The sequence below is a fragment of the Triticum aestivum genome, chromosome 5A (assembly GCF_018294505.1).
Source record: "Triticum aestivum cultivar Chinese Spring chromosome 5A, IWGSC CS RefSeq v2.1, whole genome shotgun sequence".
In the NCBI taxonomy this organism is placed as follows: domain Eukaryota; kingdom Viridiplantae; phylum Streptophyta; class Magnoliopsida; order Poales; family Poaceae; genus Triticum; species Triticum aestivum.
In genome coordinates this window covers 694,876,242-694,890,335 of record NC_057806.1, presented here as the reverse complement: position 1 = coordinate 694,890,335, position 14,094 = coordinate 694,876,242, and positions in this window count along the sequence as shown.

Here is a 14,094-nt window from a genome sequence, read left to right as displayed (position 1 = left end):
AGATTGTGCAACTCCCGGATACCGTAGGAATGCTTTGGGTGTATCAAACGTCACAACTTACTAGGTGGCTATAAAGGTGCACTACAGGTATCTCCGAAAGTGTCTGTTGGGTTGACATGAATCGAGGCTTGGATTTGTCACTCCGTATGACAGAGAGGTATCTCTGGGCCCACTTGGTAATGCATCATCATAATGAGCTCAATGTGACTAAGGAGTTAGCCATGGGATCATGCATTACGGAATGAGTAAAGAGACTTGCCGGTAACGAGACTGAACAAGGTATAGGGCTACCGACGATCGAATTTCTGGCAAGTAACATACCCATGGACAAAGGGAATTGTATACGGGATTGATTGAATCCCCGACATCGTGGTTCATCCGATGAGATCATCGTGGAACATGTGGGAGCCAATATGGGTATCCAGATCCCACTATTGGTTATTGGCCGGAGATGCATATCGATCATGTCTGCATGGTTCTCGAACCCGCAGGGTCTACACACTTAAGGTTCGGTGACGCTAGAGTTGTAATGGGAATTGTATGTGGTTACCGAAAGTTGTTAGGAGTCTTGGATAAGATCCTGGACGTCACGAGGAGTTCCGGAATGGTCCGAAGGTAAATATTTATATATGGGAAGTCCTATTTTGGCCACCGGAAAATGTTCGGGAATTTTTGGTATTGTACCGGAAGGTTCTAGAAGGTTCCGGAGTGGGGCCCACCTGCATGGGGGGACCCACATGAACGTGGGTAGTGGGGGCAAGGCCCCACACCCCTGGTGAAGGCGCACCAAGTTCCCCCCTTAGAAGGAATAAGATCATATCCCGAAGGGATAAGATCAAGATCCCTAAAAAGGGAGATAACAATCGGCGGGGAAGGGAAATGATGGGATTTCTTTCCTCCCACCTTTGCCAACACCCGAATGGACTTGGAGGACAAGAAAGCAGCCCCCTCCAGCCCTATATATAGTGGGGAGGTGTGTGGGAGCTGCACTCCTGCCCCTGGCGCAACCCTCCCCCTCCTACTCCTCCTCCTCCGTAGTGCTTAGCGAAGCCCTGCCGGAGAACCACAAGCTCCACCACCACGCCGTCGTGCTGCCGGAGTTCTCCCTCAACTTGGTGCTTGGATGCGAAGGCACCATCCGTTATACGTGTTTTGAATGCGAAGGCACCATCCGTTTGGCGCTTGGATCGGATTTTCCCCGATTTGAATCGCCGCGAGTACGACTCCATCAACCGTGTTCTTGTAACGCTTCCGCTTAGTGATCTTCAAGGGTATGAAGATGCACTCCCTCTCTCTCGTTGTTAGCTTCTCCTAGATTGATCTTTGTGACACGTAGGAAAGTTTTTGAATTATTACTATGTTCCCCAACAGTGGCATCATGAGCTAGGTCTATGCGTAGATTCTATGCATGAGTAGAACACAAGTAGTTTTGGGTGATGATTTGCTCAATTTGCTTACCGTTACTAGTCTTATCTTGATTCGGCGGCATTGTGGGGTGAAGCGGTCCGAAATGACCTTACACATACGCTTATGTGAGACAGGTTCCACCGACTGGCATGCACTTGCTACATAAGGTGGCTAGCGGGTGTCTGTCTCTCCCACTTTAGTCGGATCAGATTCAATGAAGAGGGTCCTTATGAAGGGTAAATTGAAATTGGCATATCACCGTTGTGGCTTTTGCGTAGGTAAGAAATGTTCTTGCTAGAAACCCATAGCAGCCACGTAAAACATGCAACAACAATTAGAGGATGTCTAACTTGTTTTTGCAGGGTATGCTATGTGATGTGATATTGCCAAAAAGATGTGATGAATTATATATGTGATGTATGAGATTGATCATGTTCTTTTAATAGGAATCATGACTTGCATGTCGATGAGTATGACAACCGGCAGGAGCCATAGGAGTTGTCTTAATTTATTGTATGACCTGCGTGTCAATGAAAACGTCATCTAATTACTTTACTTTATCGCTAGCCGTTAGCCATAGTAGTAGAAGTAATAGTTGGCGAGACAACTTCATGAAGACATGATGATGGAGATCATGCTGATGGAGATCATGGTGTCATGCCGGTGAGGATGGTGATCATGCCGCGCCTCGAAGATGGAGACCAAAGACGCAAGATGATATTGGCCATATCATGTCACTTTACGATTTTCATGTAATGTTTATCATGTTTACATGTTATTTTCTTATAATGACGGTAGCATAAATAAGATCACCCCTCACTAAAATATCAAGAAATGTGTTCCGCAAGCTGTTCACCGTTGCGAAGGTTCATTGTTTCGAAGCACCACGTGATGATCGGGTGTGATATATTCTAACGTTCGCATACAACGGGTGTAAGCCAGATTTACACATCCGAAACACTTAGGTTGACTTGACGAGCCAAGCTTGTACATACATGGCCTCGGAACACGAGAGACCGAAAGTTCTAACATGATTCGTATAGTAGATGCGATCAACATGGAGATGTTCACCGTTGATGACTAGTCCGTCTCACGTGATGATCAGAACGGCTTAGTCGATTCGGATCATGTATCACTTAGATGACTAGAGGGATGTCTATTTGAGTGGGAGTTCACCCATTTTCCCAGCAACTCAAGACGTTATGAACGCTTGACAGTCACGTAGTGATGATTACTCCCTAGTTCAGTGCGGCATGCTTTACAACTTAGAATCGGGGCTCCAAAAGCGTTTTGAGCAACATGGAGCATATGAGATGTTCCAAGAGCTGAAAATGGTTTTCCAAACTCATGCTCAGGTCGAGAGATATGAAGTCTCCGACAAGTTCTATAGTTGTGAGATGGAGGAAAACAGTTCTGTCAGCGAGCATATACTCAAAATGTCTGGGTTGCACAACCGCTTGTCCCAGGTGCGAGTTAATCTTCCAGATGACTCGGTCATTGACAGAATTCTCCAGTCGTTTCCACCTAGCTAAAAGAGCTTTGTGATGAACTACAATATGCAAGGGATGGAGAAGTCCATTCCTAAGTTATATTCAATGCTGAAATCAGCGGAGGTGGAGATAAAAAAGGAACATCAAGTGTTGATGGTGAATAAGACCACTAGTTTTAAGAAATGCAAGGGTAAGAAGAACTTGAAGAAGGACGATAAGGGAGTTGCCGCGCCCGGTAAATCAGTTGCCGGGAAGAAGCCAAACAATGGACCCAAGCCCGAGATTGAGTGCTTTTATTGCAAGGGAAATGGTCATTGGAAGCGGAACTGTCCCAAGTACTTAGCGGATAAGAAAGCCGACAACGCCAAAGGTATATATGATATACATGTTATTGATGTGTACCTTACCAGCGCTTGTAGTAGCTCCTGGGTATTTGATACCGGTCTGGTTGCTCACATTTGTAACTCAAAACAGGAGCTGCGGAATAAGCGGAGACTAGCGAAGGACGAGGTGATGATGCGCATCGGGAATGGTTCCAAGGTCGATGTGATCGCCATCGGTATGGTACCTCTACATCTACCTTCGGGATTAGTTTTAAACCTCAATAATTGTTATTTTGTGCCAGTTTTGAGCATGAACATTGTATCTGGATCTCGTTTGATGCGAGATGGCTAGCCATTTAAATCCGAGAATAATGGTTGTTTTATTTATATGAGAGATATGTTTTATGCTCATGCCTGCTGGTCAATGGTTTATTTTTACCGAATCTCGAACATGATGTTACACATATTCATAGTGTGAATGCCAAAAGATGTAAGGTTGATAGTCCCACATACTTGTGGCACTGCGGCTTGGTCACATTGGTGTCAAACACATGAAGAGACTCCTTGCATATGGACTGTTGGAGTCTCTTGATTATGGATCATTTGACACGTGCGAACCATGCCTCATGGGAAAAGTGACCAAGACTCCGTTTTCCAGAACAATGGAGCGAGAAACCAACTTGTTGGAAATAATACATACTAATGTATGCGGTCCAATGAGCGTTGAGGCTCGCGGTGGCTATCGTTATGTTCTCACCCTCACTGATGACTTAAGTAGATATGGGTATGTCTACTTAATGAAACACAAGTCTGAGACCTTTGAAAGCTTCAAGGAATTTCAGAGCGAGGTTGAGAATCAACGTGACAGGAAAATAAAGTTCTTACGATCAGATCATGGAGGAGAATATTTGAGTCACGAGTTTGGCACACACTTAAGGAAATGTGGAATTGTTTTGCAACTCACGCCGCCTGGAACACCTCAGCGTAATTGTGTGTCCGAACGTCGCAATCGCACTCTATTATATATGGTGCGATCCAAGATGTCTCTTACCAATCTACTGCTATCATTTTGGGGTTATGCTGTAGAGACTGCCGCATTCACTTTAAATAGGGCTCCGTCGAAATCCGTTGAGACAACATCATATGAATTATGGTTTGGGAAGAAACCTAAGCTGTCGTTTCTGGAAGTTTTGGGATGCGATGCTTGTGTCAAGAAACTTCAACCTGAAAAGCTCGAACCCAAATCGGAAAATGCGTCTTCATAGGATACCCTAAGGAAACTATTGGGTATACCTTCTATCTCAGATCCGAAGGCAAGATCTTTGTTTCCAAGAATGGATCCTTTCTGGAGAGAGAGTTTTTCTCAAAAGAAGTATGTGGGAGGAAAGTAGAACTTGATGAGGTACTCCCTCTTGAAGCAGAGAGTAGCACAACTCAACAAGATGTTTCTGTGGTGCCTCCACCGACTAGAGAGGAAGTTAATGATGATGATCATGATACTTCAGATCAAGTTTCTACTGAACTACATAGGTCCACAAGGACACGTTCCGCACCAGAGTGGTATGGAAACCCTGTCTTGGAAATCATGTTGTTAGACAATGGTGAACCTTTGAACTATGAAGAAGCGATGGCGGGCCCGAATTCCAAGAAATGGCTTGAAGCCATGAAATTTGAGATAGGATCCAAGTAAGAAAACAAAGTATGGACTTTGAAGGACTTTCCCGATGATCGGCAAGCCATAGAGAATAAGTGGGTCTTTAAGAAGAAGACTGACACAGATGGTTATGTGACTGTCTATAAGGCTCGGCTCGTCGCTAAGGGTTATCGACAAGTTCAAGGGGCTGACTACGATGAGACCTTCTCACCCGTAGCGAAGATGAAGTCTGTCCGAATCATGTTAGCAATTGCCGCATTCTATGATTATGAGATTTGGCAAATGGACGTCAAAACGACAATCCTTACCGGTTTCCTTAAGGAAGAATTGTATATGATGCACCTGGAAGGTTTTGTCGATCCTAGGAATGCTGACAAGGTATGCAAGCTCCAACGCTCCATCTATGGGCTGGTGCAAGCATCTTGGAGTTGGAACATTCGCTTTGATGAAATGATCAAAGCGTTTGGGTTTATACAGACTTATGGAGAAGCCTGTATTTACAAGAAAGTGAGTGGGAGCTCTGTAGCATTTCTTATATTATATGTGGATGACATACTATTGATGGGAAATGATATAGAACTTTTTGAAAGCATAAAGACCTACTTGAATAAGTGTTTTTTGATGAAGGACCTTGGAGAAGCTGCTTACATATTAGGCATCAAGATCTATGGAGATAGATCGAGATGCCTCATTGGTCTTTCACAAAGCACATACCTTGACAAGATATTAATTGAAGAAGTTCAATATGGATCAGTCCAAGAAGGGATTCTTTCCTGTATTGCATGGTGTGAGATTGAGCATAACTCAATGCCCGACCTTGGCAGAAGATAGAGAAAAGATGAGTGCCATCCCCTATGCCTCGGCCATAGGCTGTATTATGTATGCCATGCTGTGTACCAGACCTGATGTGAACCTTGCATAAGTTTGGTAGGGAGGTACCAAACTGATCCCGGAATGGAACATTGAAGAGCGGTCAAAAATATCCTAAGTACCTGAAAAGGACTAATGATATGTTTCTCGTTTATGGAGGTGCCGAAGAGCTCATCGTAAAGGGTTACGTCGATGCTAGCTTCGACATAGATCCGGATGACTCCAAGTCACAAACGGGATACGTGTATATTTGAATGGTGGGGCAGTCAGCTGGTACAGTTGTAAAGTACATACGGATCTGAATGTCGCAGATCCATTGACTAAACCTGTTTCATGAGCAAAACATGATCAACACCAGAACTCTATGGGTGTTCGATTCATCACAATGTAACTAGATTATTGACTCTAGTGCAAATGGGAGACTGTTGGAAATATGCCCTAGAGGCAATAATAAAATGGTTATTATTATATTTCCTTGTTCATGATAATTGTCTATTGTTCGTGCTATAATTGTATTAACCGGAAACCGTAATACATGTGTGAATACATAGACCACAACATGACCCTAGTGAGCCTTTAGTTGTCTGGCTCGTTGATCAATAGATGGTTATGGTTTCCTGACCATGGACATTGGATGTCGTTGATAACGGGATCACATCATTAGAATAATGATGTGATGGACAAGACCTAATCCTAATCATAGCACAAGACCATGTAGTTCGTTCGCTAGAGCTTTTCTAATGTCAAGTATCATTTCCTTAGACCATGAGATTGTGCAACTCCCGGATACCGTAGGAATGCTTTGGGTGTATCAAACATCACAACATAACTGGGTGGCTATAAAGGTGCACTACAGGTATCTCTGAAAGTGTCTGTTGGGTTGGCACGAATCGAGACTGGGATTTGTCACTCTATATGACGGAGAGGTATCTCTGGGCCTACTCGGTAATGCATCATCATAATGAGCTCAATGTGACTAAGGAGTTAGCCACGGGATCATGCGTTACGGAACGAGTAAAGAGACTTTCCAGTAACGAGATTGAACAAGCTATAGGGATACCGACAATCGAATCTCGGGCAAGTAACATACTAATGGACAAAGGGAATTGTATACGAGATTGATTGAATCCCCGACATCGTGGTTCATCCGATAAGATCATCATGGAACATGTGGGAGCCAATATGGGTATCCAGATCCGGCTATTGGTTATTTGCCGGAGAGGCATCTTGGTCATGTCTGCATGGTTCCTGAACCTGCAGGGTCTACACACTTAAGGTTCGATGACGCTAGAGTTGTAATGGGAATTATATGTGGATGAATTTCATAGGAATTCTAGAGGATAGGATTCTTATAGGATTTTTTTCCTTTAAAGCCCTTTGGTTCATAGGAATGGATTCCTATTCCTACATAGGATTGGTTCCTATCCTCCACATTTCATAGGAAAATAAAGAAGAGCCTAGACTCAATGGAAAAATTCCTTTGGTGTCAACCAAATGACATCTTGTTTCCTATTCCTACTCATAGAATTTGAGATACATGTCATCTCATTTCCTACAAGATTCCTATTCCTATGATAATCCTATCCTATGAACCAAAAGAGGCCTTAAGGTTCGATGACGCTAGAGTTGTAATGGGAATTGTATGTGGTTACTGAAAGTTTTTCGGAGTCTCGGATGAGATCCCGGACGTCACGAGGAACATATACTTAATGTTTGGGATTTTTTGGTATTGTACCAGGAAGGTTCTAGAAGGTTCTGGAGTGGGGCTCACCTCACTACAAAAAAAAATACACTTCCGTGATGATACGTGATTGTCATAGTAGATCGCGTTTTTGGTCATGCATGTACATCCGTGACAAATTTATGACAGAATCAAGATAGTCATACATGTGTTGTCGTAGAAGTGTTCCATGACATTACCAAAATTATCATCACGGAAGTGTCCACTTCCATGACAATAAATCGCGCGTCACAGAAGTGCTTTCATCAAGGGTGACCGACACATGGCATCCATCGTAACGGAACGCCATTAAGCTATCGGGTCAGGTTTTGGATCTGATAACCCGTTAACAGCCCCGACCAATGGGGATTTTCCACATGTAAAATCATCATTGGCTGGAGGAGACACGTGTCAGGTTTGCATTGGCACATGTGTCACTCATCCAATGGGCGAGACGCGCCTATGATATGTTGACACATGGACCGGCCCATCAAGTTTAAATGGGCTGGCCCAACTGAAGGCCCACAAGATTTTGCGGACCATAATGGGCCGGCCCAGCTAAAGGCCCACGAAATTTTGCGGACCATAATGGGCTGGCCCAGCTAAAGGCCCACAAGATTTTGCGGGCCATAATGTGCCGGCCCAGGTAAAGGCCCCCAAGATTTTTGTGTGCCATAATGGGCCGGCCCAGGTAAAGGCCCACAAGATTCTTGCGGATCTTAATGGGCCGGCCCAACTAAAGGCCCACGAGATTTCGCCGACATTAATGGGCCGGCCTAGCTGTAGGCCCACAAGATTTTGAGGACCCTAGTACGCCGGCCCATTAACTAGCTGCCATGTTTTGGGCCAAATGCCGGCCCATATTTGATCTGGTCCATTAATGGCCTGCCACGCTCCGGGCCTAATAGTGGCCCATATGAGATCCGACCCGTTAAAAGCCTACCACGTTCAGGGCCAAATTATGGCCCAGATCAGGTCCGGCCCTTTAAGAGGCTTTGGGCTAAATTATGGCCCATATCAGATTCGGCCCGTCAACTGGACACTATGCTTTTGGGCCCACTTGCTAAAGGCCCACTTAGTAATTTGGCGTGATATTAGTTTTGTCCTGTTAAGGGCCCGTTTAACATTTCGGCCCTATATTAATTTCGGCCTGTTAAAAGCCCGTCATATAGTTGGGCCTAACTACGGCCCGGTTTGCATCTGGCCTGGTCGCAGCCGATATCTGATTGGGCCAAACAAGGACCGAGACAATTTGGGCCTGTTAAAAGCCCGTGATTTGATTCGGACAATCATGGGCCGGGGTTCATTTCGGGCTGCTGCCGGCCCATGAGCTATTCGGCACGTTTCAGGCCCAACCTACATCGTGATTGCATGACGGCCCAATTATGTACCGTAATTTTACTGTTTGGCCGGTTTACTGTGAAGACAGGATATATATACAGTAAAATAACTACAGCATCATGAATAAGAAAAAACCTAGACTATACAATAAAGAAATGATGGCATATTACATCCACTGGGCATCAAACTTCGCCATTATGATAATAAAGCACAAGCAGACAGCAGATTACATACACTGGGCATCAAAGATCGCCACCAGTGCAAATAAACATGCCGACAAAATAATATACAAAACCGACAGCACTTCAATGGAGTTCAAGAAAGGTTAGCCCTGCTGGGGAGCTGCAGCGCAAGCAGCTGAGCAAGATGATGAGACTGCGCTTGTTCAACACTTATATCTTCCTCACTCTGAAAGATAAATAAGCAGACAGATGACAGGTTTTGCACATAAAAGTATCAGTGCTGACAATTCATCACATTTCTTATTGACGAATAAAGTGACACAGTTTAAAATTGCATTAACACAATATGGTATTGTTCAAGTCAAGACATGGCAGGAAATGACATTGTGAAGGAGTTGGCAGCTTCACGACACCACTGGATTACAGATCAAGAACTCATAAGTATCAATGGTTAGTGTGCTGTCAATTTATACCATTTCAGATTGGCAAATAAAGAGTCAGTTTAAATAATAGTAGAATGATATGACATTGTTCATAGTTAAGACATTGCAGAATATGACATTGTGCTATAGTGGGTAGGTTCACCACACCACCGGATTACGGATGAAGAACAGAAGCATACGTGCAGTGCAAAAGAACTACATAATAAAATTTAAACAAGCAATTTGATGCAAACACCAAAAATAAACAGCTGTTGCAGTCATGCCTAACCAAATATATACAACTAAGTTTGAAGGCTTGAGTTGGAGAAACTTACATTATTGGTGAAGACATGCTCTATAAAGGCCTTGTCCATGCTGATGGGGGGCAATTCAAGAAGTTTACCACAAAATTTTCTTCAAAAGCATTGCCTTTATTCTACATTTTGTTAAGAGTAAATATAGATGTGATAATATACGAAAAATGGAGAATATTTAAGATAAGATTAAGAGTGATGCTACATAACCAAGTAGCTATAAATGTAAGTGCAGCGATATAGGCAAAAAGTACAGCCAAGAGCAATGCACAGCTAAACTTCTTCAGTACCAACCTTATGGTAAGGGTAAATATAGATCTGATGTGTAGAAAATGGAGGGCAAAGGAAAATAAGCTGCAGAGTGATGGTACATGAACAACTACCTGTGATTATAAGTACACTGATAAAGGACAACATGTACTTACAAGAACAATGCAGAGCTAAAAAACATTGGCATTGGATATATTCTACACTAATGTAACCATTCATACAGATCAGATAATTTGGAGCGAACAATTGATAAGCAATCTATCATGCATACTACTGTCACATAATGAACCAGGTATGTATACAAGTACAATGATACGGGACAACAGGTACTAACAAGAGCAAAGCAGCGGGCAGCATATTTGCGATATCCTATCGTTCTTGTCAAACCGGAATTCTTCTTCAAGCAGATTTCCTGCAAAAAAGATCCGTAAGGCACATGTGGAGAAGTAGAAGTTCAAATTGTCATGTGATTTCATAGACAGTACCTCATCCTGGGAACGAGACCAGTGCATAACAAGGTTTTTCCATTCAATGTCTTCTAAATTTAGCACAAGAGACTTCACTGGAAATTTGTTTATAGACTTGCCATCAAAGTGTGATTTCCTCAGGTAACACCGATACTGCTCCAATGCTTCCTTGAAAAGCACAAGCAAGCTTTGCTCGTCATGACTATTCAGATTGACCCTCGCCTAGTTACAAAAATGTAATGTAAATCATTGATGTGTTCAATCAGTAGAAAATAGGAAAATAATAAGCATGAATAATAGCACTTACACGTAAGTTGGACAGGAAGATGTGAAAATGGTGTTTGTCTTCAGAATAATCTTCCCATGATGAGAATATATGCACGTAGTCCCTAACAACATTGAAAGCATTGTCTTTTAAACTGGGAATAAATGGAATGGGGTTCCAATCTACAGGAATTGTCCGTCTCTACAGTTGGGATAGGTCTTCGGCTGGTGGACTTGCTGTACTCTTTGCTGGAGTGGGATTTTTCTATGGTACAACTGGTGCTATGGCAACTGAAATCGGTATACCTTTTGCTGGAGTGCAGGTCCTGTGTGGTGGGGCTAGTGGTGTGGCCAGTGAAGTATGGGTACAGTCTTCTGGAGTCGGTCCTACGTTTTGTGTCACTGGTTGTACATCCAATATAAGTGGGGTGCTGTCTGATTTCTCCGACACCACCACATTTTTCAAGGACTTTGCTAGTGCTCCTTCAGGTTCGGCAACCACCCTCTTCCTTTTTGATGTCTGATGCACAAGAACAACATTTGAGTGGAAAAACATGGTATGATGACAGATGGAATATGTATTGATAATGGATGGGCATGGCATCTCGACATATATGATGAGTAAACTAAGTAGATGGCGGTGCAACAAAGTAAAAGAAATGCAAGACAACATATGCAAGATACCTGCAATCAATAAAACATTGCCAAATTAGAACAGGCACCTTGATGGGTGAACAGGATAGGCCATCTGCCTTTGACTCCTCGAGGTTAGAATAGTCATTAAGATTATATTCTGAACAAGAATCAATAGGTGGGGAGCGTATGAGTTTCATTGCATCCAGAATGGCACTCAATGCCTTGGTGCCAATTTCGTAAGTCATTGCAGTGTTTAGCATCAAGAGTGGACTGCTGCTAGTGCGACACAAAGCAGCTACACAGATCATAGTGTAGATATAACGGGAAAACCTTAAGCATCAGAGTAAAATCAGCAAAGTGAGCCTCTAGTTGACTGGCTCGTTGATCAATAGATGGTTATCGTTTCCTGACCATGGACATTGGATGACGTTGATAACGGGATCACATCATTAGGAGAATGATGTGATGGACAAGACCTAATCCTAAGCATAGCACACGACCGTGTAGTTCATTTGCTAGAGCTTTTCTAATGTCAAGTATCATTTCCTTAGACCATGAGATTGTGCAACTCCCGGATACCGTAGGAATGCTTTGGGTGTGTCAAACATCACAACGTAACTAGGTGGCTATAAAGGTGCACTACAGGTATCTCTGGAAGTGTCTGTTGGGTTGGCATGAATTGAGACTGGGATTTGTCACTCTATATGATGGAGAGGTATCTCTGGGCCCACTCGGTAATGCATCATCATAATGAGCTCAACGTGACTAAGGAGTTAGCCACGTGATCATGCGTTACGGAACGAGTAAAGAGACTTTTCAGTAACGAGATTGAACAAGATATAGGGATACCGACAATCGAATCTCGGGCAAGTAACATACCAATGGACAAAGGGAATTGTATACGAGATTGATTGAATTCCCGGCATCGTGCTTCATCCGATAAGATCATCATGGAACATGTGGGAGCCAATATGGGTATGCAGATCCGGCTATTGGTTATTTGCCGGAGAGGCATCTCGGTCATGTCTACATGGTTCCTGAACCCGCAGGGTCTACACATTTAAGGTTCGGTGATGTTAGAGTTGTAATGGGAATTGTATGTGGTTATCGAAAGTTGTTAGGAGTCTCGGATAAGATCCCCGACATCACGAGGAGTTCTGAAATGGTCTGAAGGTAAAGATTTATATATGGGAAGTCCTAATTTGGCCACCGGAAAATGTTCGGGATTTTTTGGTATTGTACCGGGAAGGTTCTAGAAGGTTCCAGAGTGAGGCCCACCTGCATGGGGGGACCCACATGAATGTGGGTAGTGGGGGCAAGGCCCCACACGCCTGGTCAAGGCGCACCAAGATCCCCCCTTAGAAGGAATAAGATCATATCCCGAAGGGATAAGATCAAGATCCCTAAAAAGGGGGATAACAATCGATGGGGAAGGGAAAGGATGGGACTTATTTCCTCCCACCTTTGCCAATGCCTGAATGGTGGAGGACAAGAAAGCAGCCCCCTCCAGCCCTATATATAGTGGGGAGGTGCATGGGAGCTGCACTCCTGCCCCTGCCGCAACCCTCCCCCTCCTACTCCTCCTCCTCCATAGTGCTTAGCTAAGCTTTGCCGGAGAACCACAAGCTCCACCACCACGCCGTCGTGCTGCCGGAGTTCTCCCTCAACTTCTCTCCCCTTGCTAGATGAAGAAGGAGCAGACATCCCCGGGATATATGTGTGTTGAACACGGAGGCGCCGTTCGTTTGGCACTTGGATCAGATTTTCCCCGATTTGAATCGCCGCCAGTACGACTCCATTAACCGCGTTCTTGTAACGCTTCCGCTTAGTGATCTTCAAGGGTCTGAAGATGCACTCCCTCTCTCTCGTTGTTAGCTTCTCCTAGATTGATCTTTGTGACACGTTGGAATGTTTTTGAATTATTACTACATTCCCCAACAGTGGCATCATGAGCTAGGTCTATGCGTAGATTCTATGCATGAGTAGAACACAAGTAGTTGTGGGCGATGATTTGTTCAATTTGCCTACCGTTACTAGTCTTATCTTGATTTGGAGGCATTGTGGGATGAAGCGGTCCGGACCGACCTTACACATACGCTTACATGAGATAGGTTCCACCGACTGGCATGCAGTTGCTACATAAGATGGCTAGAGGGTGTCTGTCTCTCCCACTTTAGTCGGATCAGATTCGATGAAGAGGGTCCTTGTCGGTGTCAAAACTGGCAGATCTCGGGTAGGGGGTCCCGAACTGTGCATCAAGGCCGGATGGTAACAGGAGGCAGGGAACACTTTGTTTTACCCAGGTTCGGGCCCTCTCGATGGAGGTAATACCCTACTCCTACTTGATTAATATTGATGATATGGGTAGTACAAGAGTAGATCTACCACGAGATCAAGGAGGCTAAACCCTCGAAGCTAGCCTATGGTATGATTGTTGTATATATTGTATATCTATCAACTAGCCTAGCCTCGGTTTATATAATGCACCGGAGGCCTAGGATAACAAGAGTCCTAGCCGAATACGCCGGTGGGGAGAAGTCCTTGTCTTGATCGCCAAGTCTTGCGGAATCTTCCTTGTATGCGGTAGCCGTCCGAACTGGCCCATGAGTATACGGCGACGGGGGTCCTCGGCCCAATCTAATAGATCGGGAGACGACGTGGTGAGTACCCCCTAGTCCAGGACACCGTCAGTAGCCCCTTGAACCGGTCTTCAAGTTAGGGACGCTCCTCGATT